The 15490-nt window shown below is 37.7% G+C and overlaps 1 protein-coding gene and 1 long non-coding RNA gene across 7 annotated transcripts in view; one reads left to right on the top strand and one right to left on the bottom strand.

Annotated features, from left to right (window-relative positions):
- The window catches only part of TMEM232 (transmembrane protein 232), a 241089-nt gene that overhangs the window by 128234 nt on the left and 97365 nt on the right, over nt 1–15490 (top strand). The gene's annotated exons all lie outside the window — the stretch shown is intronic.
- Nucleotides 11429–15490, bottom strand: part of LOC148110024 (uncharacterized) — a 326861-nt gene continuing 322799 nt past the window's right edge. Inside the window, exon 6 of the long non-coding RNA XR_015724340.1 lies at nt 11429–11682. This is a non-coding gene — a long non-coding RNA (uncharacterized LOC148110024). The remainder of the gene's footprint in view (nt 11683–15490) is intronic.

A 15490-nucleotide genomic window follows, 5' to 3' on the forward strand; every position in this document is an offset into this window, starting at 1 on the left:
CTATTTTTGATTTTTTGGGAAACCTCCATACTGTTTTCTATAATGGTTGGATTATAGATACTTTACATCCCCTCCAACAATATATAATGGTTTCTTTTTCACCACGTCCTTGTCAGCATCTGTTGTCTCTTGTCTTTTTGATGATAGTCATTCTAATAGTGTGAAGTGATACCTCATTGTGGTTTTGATTTGCATTTCCCTGATTAGTGATGTTGAGCATTTTTTCATGTGTCAGTTGGCCATTTTGATGTCCTCTCTGGAGAAATGGCTATTTAGTTGTTTTGCCCATTTTAAAAATTGAAAATGTTTTTTTGTTCCTGAGTTGACTGAGCTCTTCATATATTTTGAGTATTAACCCCTTATTCGATATATGGTTTGCAAAAGTTTTCTCCCATACTGTATGTTGTCTTTTCATTTTGTTAATTCTTTTGCCATTGAGAAGGTTTTAAATTTAATATAGCCCAGTTTGTTGGATTTTTCTTTTGTTGTTTGTGCTTTTCATGTCATTCCCCTAAAATTATTGCCAAGACCAGTATCAGTGAACTTCTTCCCTATGTTTTCTCCTAGGAGTTTATGGTATTAAGTCTATGTTTAAGCTTCTTTTTATTTTTATTTTTTTTAAAGATTTTATTTATTCATTTGACAGAGAGACAGCCAGCAAGAGAGGGAACATAAGCAGGGGGAGTGGGAGAGGGAGAAGCAGGCCTCCAGCGGAGGAGCCTGATGTGGGGCTCAATCCCAGAACTCCGGGATCACGCCCTGAGCCGAAGGCAGACGCTTAACGACTGAGCCACCCAGCCGCCCCTATGTTTAAGCTTCTGATCCATTTCTTTCCTGAGAGTTGTGTGAGATAAGGGTTCAATTTCATTATTCTGCCTGTGTTTCTCCAGTTTCCCAGCACCATGTGTTGAAGAGACTATCCTTTCCCCACTGGTATTCTTGGCTCCCTTGTTGAATATTAGTTGACCATATATGCTGAGGTTTAATTCTGTGCTCTCTACTCTGTTCTGTTGATGGATGTGTCACTTTTTGTGCCAGTACCATCCAGTTTTTATTACCATGGGTTTGTAGTATAGTTTGAAATCCAGAAACACGGTACCTCTAGCTTTGTTCTTTTTTCTCGGGATTGCTTTGGCTATTACGTGGCTTAAGTAGTTCCACTTAAATTTTAGGATTGTTTCTAATATTTTTTTGTGTAGTATATCTTTGGTATTTTGATGGGTATTTCATTGAATCTGTGGTTGGCTTTGGGTACTATGGCCATTTTAACAGTATTAATTCTTCTGATCTGTGAACATTGATATCTTTCCATTTGTTTGTGTCTTCCTCAATTTCTTTCAGCAAAGCTTTGTAGTTTTCACTGTATGGACCTCTCACTTCTTTGGTTCAGTTTATTCCTGTTTGTTTTTGATGCTATTGTGAGTAGTATGATTTTGTTTCTTTTTCAGATGCTTTATCATTAGTGTAAAGGAATGCAATTGATTTCTATATGTTGATTTTTGTACCCTATCACTTTACTGAAATCATTGATTAATTCCAGCATGTTTTTTTGACTGATTCTTTGGGTTTTTCTATATATAGGATCATATTCTTAGCAAATAACAACAATTTTACTTTTTCCTTTCTAGTTTGAATGCCATGTGGTTCTTTACCTTGCCTAATTGCTCTAGCTTGGACTTCTAGTTCTATACTGAATAGCGAGGGTGAGCATCTTTGCCTTTTTTCTCCTCCTAGGGAAAATGTTTTCAATTTCTCTCCATTGAATATAATGCTAGCTCTGAGTTTGTCATATATGGCCTCAGTTATGTTGAGGTATGTTCCTTCTATACCCACTCAGTTGAGGGATTTTATCATGAAAGGATGTTGTATTTTATCAAATGCTTTTTCTATGTTTATTGAGATGATTGTATGATTTTTATCTTTCTTTTTTTTTGATGTGATGAATTACATTTATTGATTTGCATCTGTTAATCCCTGCATCCCAGGAATAAATCTCATTTGGTCATGGTGTATAAGCTTTTAATGTGTTCTTTAATTTGGTTTGCTAATATTTTTTTGAGAATTCCTGCATCTTTATTTATCATGGATATCGGTCTATAGTTTTTCTTTCTTGTGGTATCCATATCTGGTTTTGTTAATCAAAGTAATGCTGGCCTTGTAGAATAAGTTTGGAAGTATTTCCTTCTCCTTGATATTTTGCAAGAGTTTGAGGATAATTGGTATTCTCTAAGTGTTTGGTAGAATTCTTTAGTGAAGCCATCTGGTCCTGGAATTTTCTATGTTGGGAATTTTTTGATTACTCAAATAATGTCTTTACTTGTTATTGGTCTATTCAGATTTTCGAATTCTTCCTGATTCAGTCTTGGTAGGTTGTTTCTAGAAATGTACCAGTTTCTTCTAGGTTATGTAATTTGTTGGTGTGTAATTGTTCATGGTACAGTCTCTTGTGATTCCATGTATTTCTGTAATGTCAGTTGTAATGTCTTCTCTTTCGTTTCTAATTTTGAGTCTTCTCTCCCCTCCCCCTTTTTAAGTTAGTCTAGATAAGGCTTGTTAATTTTGTCCATCTTTTTTAAGAACCATCTCTTAGCTTTATTGATCTTTTCTACTGTTTGGGGTTTTTTTTTGTTGTTGTTGTTGTTCTCTATTTCTGCACTGATCCTTTTTATTTCCTTTTCTCTGCTAATTTTGGGCTTACTTTTTTTTGGTCTATTTTCTTGAGGTGTATAGTTGGATTGTGTATTTGAGATCCTTCTAATTTCTTAGTATGTGCATTTATTACTGTGAACTTTCCTTTCAGAACTGTTTTTGCAGAATTTGATATGTTGTGTCTTCATTTATTTCGAGATAATTTATTTTATTTTTCTTTTGATTTACTCTTTGACCCAATGGCTGTTTAGAAGTGTGTTGTTTAGTTTTCATATATTTGTAGATCTTCTCACTTCCCTCTTATTGTTGATGTCTAGTTTCATACCATCAGTCAGAGACGCTGGTATGACTTCAGTCTTCTTAAATTTGCTAAGATTTGTTTTGTGGTCTGTCTGATCTATCCTGGAGAATGTTTCATGTCCACTTGAGAAGAATGTGTATTCTGTTGCTGTTGGAGAGAATGTTCTATGGAGAGAGAATTTAGAGAGAGAATGTCTGTTAAGTTTATTAAGTTTGTTATGATTCAGTTCCAACATTTTATTGTTGATTTTTTTTTTTTTTTTTTTGTCTGGATGATCGATCCACTGCTGGTAGTGGGGTATTGAAGTCCCTTAAAATTATTGTGTTGTTGTCCATTTCACCCCTAAGGTCTATTATTAATTGCTTAATATATTTTGGTGCTTGGGTGTTGGGAGTGTATATGTTTATGATATATCTTGATATATTGACCCTTTTATCATGATATAATGATCTTTTTTATTTCCTGTTACCCTTTTTGGCTTCAAGTCTATTTTGACTGATAAAGTAAGTGAAATAAGTGTCAGCCTTTGTTTTGTTTCTGTTTGCTTGGGATATCCTCTACCATCCTTTCAGCTTGAGCCTATGTGTATCTTTAGAGTTGAAATAAGTCTCTTGCAGGCAGCTTTTAGTTGGATATTGTTTTGTTTTGTTTTTTAATCCATCCATCCACTCTGTGCCTTTTGATTGGTGATTTCAATCTTTTTACATTTAGGGTGATTATTGATATGGAAAGATTTACTACTGCCATTTTATCTTTTGCCTTCTGGTTCTTTTGTTTCTCCATTGTTTCTTTTTCCTTCTCTGTCTACCTTTGTAAATTGGCAGTTTTCCATGGCAATTTGCTCAGTATTTCGCCTGCACCTTTTTTTGTTTCATGTCTCTTCTACACATTTTTGTTTTGTGGTTACCATGAGGTTTACACAAAACATCTCAGATAAAATAGTCCTTTTTCAGGGCGCCTGGGTGGCTTAGTCAGCTGGGCATCTGACTCTTGATCTCAGCTCAGGTCTTGATATCGGGGCCCTGAGTTCAGGACCTACATTGCACTCCATGCTGGACCTGGAACCTACTTTAAAAAATATTCCTTTTCCTGCTGATAGCAATTTATCTTTATTCGCATATAAAAGTTACATATTTTTCTCTTCCCTTTTTATATTTTTGATCTCACAAATTATCTCTCTTTATGCTGTGATTTCATTACCAAGTTGTAGTAGCTAAAGTTATTTTTAATGCTCCTTTCCTTTAACCTATATGCAATAGTTCAGAGTTTAATATAGTACTCTAAAAAAGTTGTAATATTCTGTTTATCACCTTAATCAGAGTTTTTCATACTTTTGTCTTTTTGTTTCAGCTTGAAGAGCTCCTTTCAACATTTCTTGTAAGGCAGGTCTAGTGGTGGTAAACTCCCTCAGCTTTTCTTGTCTAGAAAAAGCCGCCTCCTCTGTATCTGAAGGGTAAATACTGGATAGAATATTCTTGGCTGGCAGTTTTTATCTTCAATGTTTTGAATATGTCATTCTACTGTCTCTTGGCCTATAGAGTTTCTGCTGAGAAATCTGGTGGTAGCTTAATGGGAGTATCTTTGTATGTTACTGTCTTTTTCTTGATTGTCTCTGAAATTCTTTTTTGAATCATTGACTTTTGATGGTTTTAATAAAGTGTTTCTTGGAGAAGGTCTTTTTGTGTTGAGATAATAAGATGTTCTATTAACTTTATGAACTTGTATATCAAGTTGCTTCCTCAGGTTTGGGAAGTTCTCAGCTATTATTTTTTAAAATATTCTCTCGGCTCCCTTCTCCCTCTCTTCTCCTTCTGGTGTACCCATGTATGTTGGCTTTTCTAATGGCGTCAGTTATTATAGTGTTCACTTTTTAATATTCTTATCTTTCCTCTTCCACCTGAATCATTTCTGTATTTCTGTCCTCAAGCTTGCTAATTCTCTCTTCCATATGATCTGCTCTATTTCCAATGCATTCTAATGCATTCTTCATTTCATTTAAGTTCTTTAGTTCTAGAATTTCTGCTTGGTTCTTTTTTAGAATTTCAATTTCTTTGGTAAAGTACTCCTTCTGTTTGTTAATTTTATTCCTGAGATCATTGTATTGCCTTTATGAATTTTCTTATAGCTTGTTTAATTTCTCTATAATGGCTGTTTTAAATTCCTTCTCAGTTCGATTGCAATATTCCATGCATTTTTGGGTTCAGTTTTTGGAAAATTGTCATTTTCTTTTTGTGATACCATATCATTGTGATTTTTCATTGTGTTTGATGAGAAGTGCCTCTGTCTCTGCATTTGAAGTGGGGAACACCTTTCTTGTTTAAGCAAGGTTGTATTTACTTTGATTCTAACAGGTCAACAGGTTGGTGGTCAGGAGCCTTCCTTTTGTTTTCCAGAAGATGGTGCTACAGCCCAAGTTTTTGGTTTCTCTTGCCAGCTAAGACGGAGTAATACAGATGGGGAAAAAAAAAAAAGGTTGGTGGCAGGGGTCAGGGGGAGGTATACAGTTAGTACTTGGGCCTTTGTGTTTGCCACAGTCTGGCAGGGGGATCCTCAGTTGAGGGGGTTCCAGAAGTGTGTGGATGGTACTTAATCTTCCAGGGAAGACAGCAGAAGATGCTTTCCTTCAGTGCTCTTTGCCTACTTTCCTGTCCTTTCTCTCCCTCCAGTCACTGAGGTCTCCCTTAGAGATAGCAACTGGTCCCTCTAACTGCAGTGCCTGTAGCTGGGTAGACTCCCACTCGCCACTTCCAACAGTTACCTCCTCTGTTAGACAAGTTGTGTTGGCTTACTGCTGGACCCTTGACTGTTTTCTTTGCTATCACTGCCTCTGCTGTTGTGGACAACACTGCCACTTCCCTCACTCCACCACCTCTTCCATGGTCCAGTTCTGGGCTCACAGACGGATGGATCTCTTGGATGTCCTGGTATGCTGTGCAGAGATGCACAGTGATAGATGTCTAATTAGCTGTATATCAAAGGGGAGAGAAAAGAGGAACAATTCACAGGGCCATGATACTGATGTCAGCACTTGGCTCTTTCAAAGAAAAGCACAGTGCTCAGCTTGTGAGGAAATGCATTTGCAGTGGCTGACAAATGTGTATTAGCTGCTTAATTAGAATGTAAACCTAGGTATGGCACTAATCAGATCAGGGTAGTCTTCCCCCTTTCTAGTTGGGTTTTGCACTGAAAAATTTTCTATTTTTTCATATATTCATTTATTCAATAATTATTTATTGAATGATTAATATAGGTTAAATACTATGAAAGAATATGTCTCAGACAAAATAGTAAAAATAGTTACTGTCCTTCCCAGTGGAACTTGTAAGCAAGTGTAGGAGATAGATGTTAATCAAAATCACATATGTGTTAAATCTTTATAATGGTAAGTGCTGTGAAGGAAAATTACATGGCGCTATAAAGAATAAGTGCCTCTGGAGAGAGGTACATGGTATTATGAAGACTCAGAGTTGGGAGGGGAGATCAGGGAAGGAAGGTGGCATGCCAAACAGAGAGGCACGGGATGCACAGAGTCCCCTCGGTGAAAGGGATTACAAGCACCTGAAGAGCTAGGAGAATAGTGCTGTGGCTGGGTCACTGAGACCATGGGCAGCTGAGGCTGGAGAGGTGGTCAGTTTTCAGCTTTATTTTAGAAGTCAAAGCAGGAATTAAATGTGTTGGGTTGTCTTTTGTTTTTTGTTTTTTTGTTTTTGTAGTGGAGTGAGGAGCGGATGGTACAAGGCCGTGTGTGTGTGTGTGTGTGTGTGTGTGTGTGTGTGTGTTTGAGTTGTGGCATGATCACAGGTGAGAAGTACTAGAGCTAAGTGACCTTGGGCAAGTTATTTAACTTCTCTAAACCTAAATGTCTTTCTCTATAAAATTGGATGACGATAGCACCTTTCTTATTGGATGTCTATGAGAAAGTCAATTAAAAGTGCTTATTACAGGGATGCCTGGGTGGCTCAGTTGGTTAAGCATCTGCCTTTGGCTTAGGTCATGATCCCAAGGTCCTGGGATTGAGTCCCACATTGAGCTCCTTGCTTAGCAGGGAGCCTTCTTCTTCCTCTGCCTGCAGCTCTCCCTGCTTGTATGCTTGCTCTCTCTCTCTGACAAATAAATAAAATCCTTAAAAAAAGTGCTCATTACAGTATCTGGCACAAAGTAGGCACCAAAAAATGTTCATCATCATTATATTAATAAATGTATTATAGTATAACTATAAATACAACATAATAAATATATGCTATGTTATTGATCAATATTATATGCACCATAACAATTTTCACTACTGCTGTTGATGGCTTGGTTATGTAGGGAAAGTGCATAGGATGCTGTTGTATATAACATGCACGATGTCGGTGGCAATGGAAATGGGTAGGAGGAAGATGGATCTGCATAATATCTGGAAGAAAAAGCAACAGAATTTGAGGATGTTAGAGATGAAAAAGTGACACAAGTGAGGAGAAGGAAATGTCTTTTCCAGATTGAGCAACTTGTCCAATAATGGTGCCATTCACTGAGATAAGAATGGTGGGGGAGATCAAGGTGTAGCTGGGGATAAGGGAAGAGTGTGGTTTGGTTTAGACATGTTGAATTTGAAGTAGTGCTTTTGAGTTCTTCAAGTGGAGATGTACTGTAGGCAGTGAATTTCACTTCTGCAATTCAGAGAAGTCTGAGCTGAGTCATAGAATGAAAGTGCTGACTGAGTCCTGGGCATAAACAACACTGCCTTGGTAAAGAAACTTAAATGAGAGGGGAGGCAAGGCTAGGGTGGAGTTTTGAGGATTACCAGCATTTAACGTTTGAAAAGATGGTACAGTAATGCTTTTTAAAAATTTAAGTGTTTGGAAATGTCGATATTAAGGACATGTAAGGGAGTCTTTCTTAAATAATCTACCCAAATAGTGATAGAATCTCCTTCTTTGAGTGTCTTTGAGCAACACTTTCTGCTCACTGCACAAAAAGATATAAGTGCAGGTGACAAAAAAACTGCAAAGAATTGTTTGTATCGGAAGCATACTTTCAAAGAACTTGCAATATCTACCTAATGAAAACAAATTAAGTGCCCAACCAGTGCGTGAAGCTTTCCAAGTTTGTAAAAAAGATCCATTAGTCAGGAAGGGCAGTAATAGGTATACTGCTCATAATATATGTATATCTGTGTACACACAACAGTAATAAATTTCTGTCCTCTAATGAAACATTTGCACATGTCAAGAAATACCAAGACTGGCACCAAAGTACCCAGAAATTATAGAGATAGATTGTCACATAGGAGCAAAATGTAATTGGCCTTTCTGGTTATTTCACAGGCTTATAGGCTTTTTAAAAATGTTACTAGTCTTTCCAATTATTTTAAAGATAAAACTTGTTAATGATGTATTTATATCATTAGCAATAGCACAGTATGTCTCTTCCATCATTTTATCCGATAAACAAGGCACAGAGATGTGTATTTAGGGGATTGATATCTCCCCATAAGCACTTTTAGAACCAGCACTTAACGTCCTCCATTTTCACTTGAGAAAGTAAAACCTTCTCAGCCCTAACAAGTCAACCAGACTGTGTGAAAATGTTCGTGGCAAGGACTGCAGTGAAATCAGAGGTCCTAGAGAGGGTTCAGAACGTCCTTCAAACAGGCTTCAGGTGTTCTGCACTACGGAGTCCAACGGGGAAGAGCAATGCAGAAAGCAAGCATATGGGGAAGGTACCGACTGGGAGAGTAGGAGATGGTACCGTGAATGGGTGACAATTATGTGACACTTGTTTCTGCATTTCTTCATCATTGATAAACCGTTGTGCTGCTACATTACTAGAATTTGTGCATTTGTCTATAAATTTGTTGTGTGCTGCCAATTTACCTTTCTTCCCCAAATTTTAATTCTCACATTCTAAATTCCCTTTTTTTTCTTTCATCTTCCACCTCCCTCTCAAGAGGGTGCATCTACACCCAACACTAATCATGTCTTAATCTTTAATAAATTGTCACACGCATTTATCACTCTGAACAGCTTGCACTTGCAGCGCCAACTCTGTCACTGCAATATAAGATCAGTAATTACCAAGCATCCATCACATCTGAAGTGATGTGTCACTAAATTCTTGGCTGTTCACAATAGTTCACTAACCTGAGTCTTGTCAAGCTAGAACTAATGTCGAGTGGTCCCGTCTGGTTTTTTCCCCTCTACATAAAGCTATCCAAAGGAAAAAGCCTATCTTTAGCATTGTAATTTTACTAAACCATTTACATGAGCAAACCAATATTGTCACACACAAGTCTAAGCACAGCTGGCTGACAAATCAACCACCTATTAGCACACTGATATCAAGCAAGGAAAGCTGTGATAAGTGAATTGTACCAAAAAAAGGTCACATCTAATAATTTCACTAGCTTTTCTTGCTGAGCTATAAATAGCATGTATTGCAGCCAGCAGTGATTTTCAGGAGCCTGTCTCTAAAGGCCAAGCATTAAAAAGGAATCTAACGTACTCCTCCTCACAAATTCCCAAATGCCCTTGGATCTTTTTCCTATTATGTTCACCTTCTATCCATGGATAAGATATAGAAAGAAGGGACAATAAACGGTGAATTCTATTTGGCACTCAGGACAGCTTCCCCGACAGAACTGTATCTGGCTGGGAGGGGTGAGTCTGGAAGTGACACAGCCTGTGGGCTGAGGCAGTTAACCCCACTCTTAGAACCTGGGCCAGCACCTCTCTGCCACTAGTCTGTGTATCTGCCTCCGAGGAGTTCGAGTCAAGTGTGAACTGGATTAGCCCAGACCGAAGCCTTGGCAGGTATGTTCGGCATATCAGTGTGTCACAGCAATGGTGGTCAAGATGGAGGAGGCGATGGAGCAGTGGAAGTGGTGGCAGGAACACGCAACACAACTGGACAAGTCATGGCTTGTCCTGCAAGACCCTCTGTTTCATTTGGGAAGAGCTTCCAACATCTCTATATGCATTCTAATTGTCTTCAATCATCATGTAGCACTTGCCATCACAGAGCCTTAAACACAGCTGGCCAAAGAATCAATGGCACGTGAAGCATACTGATGACAAGCAGGGAGAGTTTATGACAGAGGCATCTCTATAAAAGAAAAAACCATCTCTATAAAAGAATAATTCAGAGGCTCCCTTTCCCCATCTCTTGTTCAAATTCCTTATTCTACTCTATTGATAAGCCCAGTGTTATGAAAGTCTCTAAATTTTGGATGCTAGAAAACCACTGATACTGGACACGAGTCCAGATAGGACCCGTGTGTAGTATTACTGTACATTCTTCCACCCCTGGCTACGTAAGCGGTCACTTTAGCCCTGTATGTGAGAATATTACTGCCACTGCGTCAGATGTGTTCAGGAGTGTGATGAAGTGATAGGCCCAAGGTAGTGGTCATTTGGCTACAAGATATGAAAAAGAAAAATATAATTGCATTTTGAGATGATATATATCCAGAACACTATACATTTGAGAAAGAATGTACTTAAATAAATCGAAGAGCAGAAGTTCTCAAGAAGGCTTTTCTCCCTTTCCGTCCCCTACTCAGGGATGCATCTAATCCAACGGAGACTCCATGGGGTTTCCAGTCATCAGAAATGGAAATTTCAGTGTTCACATGCTCTGTTGCTGAGCAAGCCTCACTGTCAGGAAGCCATTCCATATCGTTCACCTTTAATTGTGGCTGTATATTACCGGATGACTGAGAATGGGAGAAGAGGGCAGTTAATTTGATTGATGTAGACAGCCAAAGTGGGCATTTCAGACCCCTGAAATTCCCTTTAGGGCTTCAATGATCCTTTTTGGCAATCTCGGTACATCACAGCGGTGGGATAATGGTCTTATTTTCCCTCTGTTTTGTGAACAACTACCTTTAATACTGTTTTTTCAGCTTACCTGCATTTAGATTATTGGAGACTTAAATTATGAGGGGTAAAATGGACCATTAAATACTTTAATATATTTGAGTTTAAATAGATTTAAAAAATAACTAGATTTAATCTGAAGGAAAACAGGCACCAAACAAAAATACAAAAACCCCAAACACAAAAGCAAATAATTAAAACACCACAACAATGTAAGGTTGGTGGGGGGAAAAATTAGGTCATTTTAACACCCACAGGCATCTGTGAGGTGTGATAGAAAGCAAACTTCTAGTCTTTTCATATAGCTGGGACTGCGAAAGATTACTGTGGTTGGCACTGCCTTGAAAAAGCAGGTTACTATTAATATAAAACTGTATGTTAACTATATTAGAATTAAAAACAAAACAAAAAAATACCCCAGGTAACTATTAGGGAGTCATTGAGGGTGAAAGTATCCCAGAACAATAAACATCCTCTGTGTTTTAATGATAGGGAAATTCAAGGAATTAGATGTGCAAGTCTCATTTGGGCATGCAAATAGGCCCTGCTGTGGCACCAGTCAGGCCCCTCCACCCCTCGTTGTTTTTCCCCTCATTACCACTTCCCTCTCTCTGCTCAAGACATTTGAATGGAATAACAACAAAAACAGAAACAGGAAATTAAGAAAGGAGAATGGTTTAATTCGACTTCTGTGAATCTAAGCATGCCTGTTTGAGAACGTCCAAAGGTACCGCAGACCTGGTTCTTCCAACTGTGATCAGTGTAAACCATTCAGGTTAGCAGGTCATGTTGCTTTGCCTCTTCTACTTAGCTGACCATCAGGACCACTGCAAGGACTTGTTTTAGGTTAGGAACTGGGGAGTTCAGTTCTACCTGTGGGGAGACCAACCAGGCAAAGCCATCATCAGTTTCAAGAGCCATTCCATGGAAGAAGCATAGGAGTCACTTGGTCTAGTGCTCTTCTTGTATTTGAGGAAACTAAGATTTCACAAGGTTAACTGACTTTCCCAAGATCACTCAGAAGATAAGGAAGAAAGCAGCAGACTTGGGATAAGAACCCAAGATTTCCTCATTCCCAGGATGCTTTTGGAAAACTCCCCTAATTTTCATAGACCTGTAGCAACACTCTAATAGTTGAAATAGACTTTCTTCAAAGGGTATATGGATGGGTAGCAACTAAAATTTTGTTAACTTTCTTGAACTAAAATATTCAGGAATTCTTGGATGAAAATAAATGCTTGTCATACTTACGTGGCAATTTTTATATTATCTTTGGGCTCTAGCTATGCTCTCTCCTACTCCAGCATCAGCATCTCTCATTGAAAGCCCAGCATTTTAAACTCTCAGGGAACTACTTTCCTCTGCTCAAGTAGCTATATAAAATATGTCTTAGATATATTTTTTTCTGATTGGTATTCTTTAGCTCTACATCTCAAAGAGTTTTAATGGAAGGTAGTAAAGTATTCACATTACAAGATGAAGACTAGTTCCAAAACTTACACTAATTAAAATGGCACTCTCTAAAGTGACTGTTACAACTAAAGATAGATGAATAGCTATTTTCATTTATAGCTGCACATATACAACTTGTTTAATGCTTATAAATTTTCTGATTGATTTAGGCTTAAAAGCTGCCAAGATATTCATTCCAAGGAATACATGGTATGACTTGCAAACAACAAACGGGGAGAAGAAAGGAAAAAAAAAGACAAAGAATCAATTATCCAATGTTCTTATACCATTTTAAGGGTCAGTTTCTTGGGTATAGAAGTCAAGGGCATCATTTTCTTCTAAAAAAAGTCACACAGCTCCATTTAATGCTCAGTCATTTGACAACCACACAGATCAGTGTTTTGGAAGTAGAAGATAAGGTGAAAGAAAAACACATGCTGTGAATTCAGCAAAATTTAAGGCTTTCTCTGTATTTTTGTACATGGCTAGGAAAATGAGCTTTCAGCTAAGAGCAGAGAGAGAGAAGAACAAAGATCTTGGCCAAATTTATCCCATGGAGTTTCAACCTATGCAAAGCTGAGTAAACTAGGATCTGGGCGCATTTACTAGACACATCTGGATAAAAAGTGAAATCATTCAATTAAATTAGTGAAGTTCAAACTGATAAGGGTTTTTGTGTCATCCTCGTGGTCCCTTAGAAGCTTGACTTGTCCCTTGACTTTTGTACTCAGGTATACAGTCACCTACATGTTGCTGTCATTTAGACGGTCTTATAAGCACCTTAAATTTAAAATACCAAAATTTACTCTTCTTCTGAACCAACCTGCCCGTTCCATTATTTTCTCAGTAAATGGAAAATTCATCCTTCTGTTAATTTAGACCTTGAAACCATCCTTGACTCTAAATTTACTCACATTGTATACTCTGTCTGTCAGACAACCCTGTAGTTTTTACCTTCAAAATATTTCCAAAGTCTTTCACTACTTCCACTCTTTTCACCTGATTCAAAAAAGAAGAAAACAAATTGACATTTGGGATAGGATAGTCTGCCTTTGGAAGGGACTTTTGTTAAGCCTTGCAATATTGGTAAAAACAGTAGGAAGCTCAACAGAGCTGGAATCTATTCTATAGACCAGATGCAGGGCTAAGCACTAAGAGTGGTGACCTAGGCAAATAGGCTGTTCACCTTCATGAAGTTCATAATCTAAGATAGTGGACAGATAAATCTATAAGCAAATGAGGTAACTCCAGATTATTTTAAGGCCCATGAGTGAAATTAACTAGGTGATAAGATTGGAATTGGAGGACTAGGAAAGATTTCTATGAGTGGAGATTTTTATTTTTATTTTTATTTTAGGCAGAGACCTGCTGGAGGAGAATGAGCATGCCTTGCAAGAGAGTGTGTAGGCAGAGGGGACAGTGAGTGTGAGGCCCAGAGGAAGGAAAGGACTTACTACAAGTGGTAACTAAAAAGGTGGTCAGTGTGGTTGCAGGGTAATGAGTGAGGGGAGAGGGGGAGCAGGTGAAGTTGTCACTGAAGCCAGACCTTAAAGGCTGTCAGTTCAGATAAGGAATTCTGGTTTCATTTCATTGCAAAAGGAAGTCACTGGAAGGTTTTAATCAGAGGTGTAACAGAGCCAATTTACCTTTTAAAGAGAACAGAATGTGGTCTGAAGGTGAAGGCTGAATTAAATTGGCATTGCCCTTATTCCTTTATTCCCTTTTTGAGATTTAAAACTCGACTTGAAAATAACCTAGGTTTATGTTAAATGCCTGTTGAAAATTGCTTTGATAGGACTCATCCTTCCCAATCATTGAGATTTCCATTTTCATCTACAGCTCTATTAACTGGCCATGGTTTCAGCGCCTAGAAACTGCAGAAATTCGCTGGTAAACCTGGCCTGATGAGGGCAACATTTGATCAACTCATTCAATGGGATTGGCATACTAAGAATAGGATCGTATTTATGAAATGATACTGGTATTTTTAAATTATGATAATATCAAAGGCCAGACTTGAGGGGCACCTGGGTGGCACAGCGGTTAAGCATCTGCCTTCGGCTCAGGGCGTGATCCTGGCGTTATGGGATTGAGCCCCACATTAGGCTCCTCCGCTATGAGCCTGCTTCTTCCTCTCCCACTCCCCCTGCTTGTGTTCCCTCCCTCTCTCGCTGGCTGTCTCTATCTCTGTTGAATAAATAAATAAAATCTTTAAAAAAAAAAAAAGAAGGTCAGACTTGAGGTTGGTCTTTAATTTTAGGTGTTTTGCTTAAATGGAGATATTTGCATGTATTTAACTTGTTTAAAAATCATATACATACATAAATATACAGTCCATAGGGAGTTTAAGGCAAAAACAAAACATACAAATTTAGAAATTATGTACTAGTAACTATTTGTTTTTTTATAGTTAAGATATTTGCTATCCCAACAATGACAATAATAACATGCATTTCTCTTGTAGTTCTCTTTTTCTGTTACCACAAAATTTCAAGCAATAAGCAAGGAAATTCTCATTTTGATAGTGATTCCAATTATAAAATTTATTTTATATTGCATACACATTTTACACTTTAGGCTCTGAGATCATTCTCCTTGCTATAGCTCCTAGCTATAATTCAATACAGATCTATTAAAAGCTAACGAAACTTTGCTTCCCTACAATATAGTCTCAATATAGATGAGACCTACACAAATTAAATATGCTAGAGCTCTTTCCCACTTCTGATGGTGTTTTCCACAACCACCTCTTGTGTACTTTGTTAGTGTCAACCAATGATTTTTGAGATGTTAATTTACCATGTCTTAAGGGGTTTTTCTTCTAACAGTTTGCTGAAAATTTCATAGAGGTCTCTTGAAGGCCTAAAAGCCATTGACCCTACAGAATGAATTTTTAATGGGGGAAATTCCAGGAACATAGCCAAGTCATGTGGGGGCTATTTGAGATCTGGAAGGCCTTTCTTTCCTTAAACTACACCCCCTGTAAGGACCCTTAAAATGGTCGCCTATGCTGTATTCATCCTAAGGCTACACCTGCCTGAGATAAATTTTTCTCAGGGAAAGATATCCTATAACTTTGTAATATAGGCACTCGAAAGTTTTGTCCTCGATTATACTTAAAATGTCATCATAATTTCCTCTTAAGGGTTATATAACATTATCATAAGGATAAAGAAATATAATGATTCATTATAGTAAGATTAATTAGTATTTACATTCTACTTTTCTC

Source organism: Ursus americanus, chromosome 5, assembly GCF_024610735.1.
Source record: "Ursus americanus isolate L20-20 chromosome 5, mUrsAme1.1.p, whole genome shotgun sequence".
NCBI lineage: Eukaryota > Metazoa > Chordata > Mammalia > Carnivora > Ursidae > Ursus > Ursus americanus.